We start from the raw sequence: 2,400 nt of genomic DNA, 5'->3' as shown, positions 1-2,400 counted from the left end.
TTACATGAGTAGGCACCAAAATTCCCAATATTTTATTAAAGTAAGAACATAACACATTCTCTTATTAACCCATGTTCCCACAATTTTCTCACATTTAATTGATACACAATCTTTAACTTAAGCTAACCAAAGATTCAATTGGGATATTTAATTATTTTTCTGTTTAAGGTTAGTGATGTGGTAAAATATAGAACAAATGGGGATTAAAAGGCTCAAGGTGGCTGACAAAGGTAAATGGAAGGGTAGGCTATTTGGGATAAGTGAGCTAAACAAGTAATGGCCTCAATCATATGCAAGCATGTAAATACACTAAATAGTGGACATATAGAATGGAACAAAGTAAAGTCTACAATCATAGAGAAGAAAATACACAAGAATAAAAATTTATGGTTAAATAATGTAACCATATAAATAAGCTCAAAATCTCACAGGTTGTGTGTTCTTAGCTTTAAACCATGTTCCAATTTACAATCTTCAAATAAGTTTAACACAAAAGTTTTTTTTTAATTTAAATTAGTGAAATACTATAAAATAGGGTCTTAAAAGGAAACACATTACTTCAACCAAGCAGTTGTAAAATATGCACAAAAATCAAGAAACATGCAATCAAATATGCAGATGCAACAATGAACTAATAAAGAAAATAAGACATTGGTGTTGAGAAGAAAATAACTAACCCATGGAAGTCGGTATTGACCTCCCCACACTTAAAGATTGCACCATCCTCGGTGCATGCTAAGATGTGTAAGTGGATAGGTGGCTCCAACTAACGCTTTTCTCCAAGGATTGTGCAGATGGACTTGTTTGTCTCCCCATTTAGAAGATTTTCCTTTCCCTTCTTTTGGTGGCCATCCTGAAAGAAGAGGAAAAGAAGAAACGTAACCCAAAAATAAAGATAAGAAAATAAACAAAGTATGGGTGGGTTAATGCCGAATAATAAGAGTCTCAATTACATGGTAGCTACAACATGCAAGTGAGAAAATAGTGGAAGCAAATGGCATATCAATAGTGCAAAAGTTGCAACAAAGGGGAGGATTATGGGTAATGAAAGATAGTGTAAGTTCATGTCAATGCAAGATAATATAAGTATCATGAAGGAGTAGTATTTACTTATGAAGAATAATACCCAGTCAGAGTAAAACAAGTCATGAAGCACCAGAAGAATTCAAGAAAGATGCAACAGTTGAAGAAGAAAATTTAACACCAATGAAAAAATAATAAATTTAGAAAAGAAAATAAAAATATGCACAAAATTAAAATGCAATGAATGAAAGTATTCAAATACAATAGGAAAAATAGAATAAAAGAGAATAATGATGAGAAGGTAAATAAACAAAGAAAAAGAAAGTAAGAAAGGAGGAAGAAAGAATAAGAAAAATAGAAGAAAGAAGGAAGAATGATAATAGAAAGATAAGTAGGATTGGAGAAGAAAAGATAGGAATTCTGGCGCTGATCTGGGTAAACTGTGCGTTGCATGCGACGCGGACGCGTGGGGCACGCGTTCGCGTGGGTTGAGCTATTTTCAAGTGACGCGGATGCGTCAGGGACACGTTCGCGTGGAATGATTTGTGCCATTGGTATGAGTGCAGCCTCGCGTACGCACAACTCTCTGTTTCATACTCTCATTGCCAAAATTTAGGGTGACGCGTTCGCGTGGTTGACGTGATCACGTGAGTGGCCATATTTTTTTAAAAAAAAACGTGGACGCGTGGGGCACGCGTTCGCGTGATAGGGCTTGTGCTTCTAGCACGATTCCAGCCCAGCTCCAGCATAACTTATTGCCAAACACATTTTTACATCGATTTTGCAGGGCACGCGTTCGCGTGGGTGACGCGGACGCGTGGGAGGCATATTTTCAAAATGACGCGGCCGCGTCAGCGACGCGGTCGCGTGGGCATGTTTGTGCCTAAGGCATGCCTCCAGCCATGCTTTCGTGTGACTTTCTGTTCAATTTTATTTTCTTCCCAACGCACTTGTGACACAGACGCGTCAGCGACGCTTACGCGTCACGTGCGTGTTTTTTTTTAATGCAATATGCAGATGCAAATGCAGAATGCATATGACTATGCAGAAATTATGAATGAACACGAGTGAAAATAAAATAAAATAAAACTAAGAACAAAAAGGAAAGAATATACCATGGTGGGTTGTCTCCCACCTAGCACTTTTAGTTAAAGTCCTTAAGTTGGACATTTGGGGAGTCCTTTGTTATGGTGGCTTGTGCTTGAACTCATCCAGAAATCTCCACCAATGTTTGTGATTCCAATGGCCTCCGGGTCCCAAACTAGTTGCATAAAGCCTTCAAGCAAGTTAAAGCAAGTGACAAGGCCCCATGAGTGTTGATTGCTGGAATGACTTCCGGGGTCCCAAACCTTGCTTTTGCACCCGTCTTCTTGTTGA

The sequence above is a fragment of the Arachis hypogaea genome, chromosome 12, assembly GCF_003086295.3.
Source record: "Arachis hypogaea cultivar Tifrunner chromosome 12, arahy.Tifrunner.gnm2.J5K5, whole genome shotgun sequence".
Taxonomy (NCBI): Eukaryota; Viridiplantae; Streptophyta; class Magnoliopsida; order Fabales; family Fabaceae; genus Arachis; species Arachis hypogaea.
The sequence above is the reverse complement of the archived record's forward strand: the minus strand, read 5'-3'. Positions refer to the sequence as shown.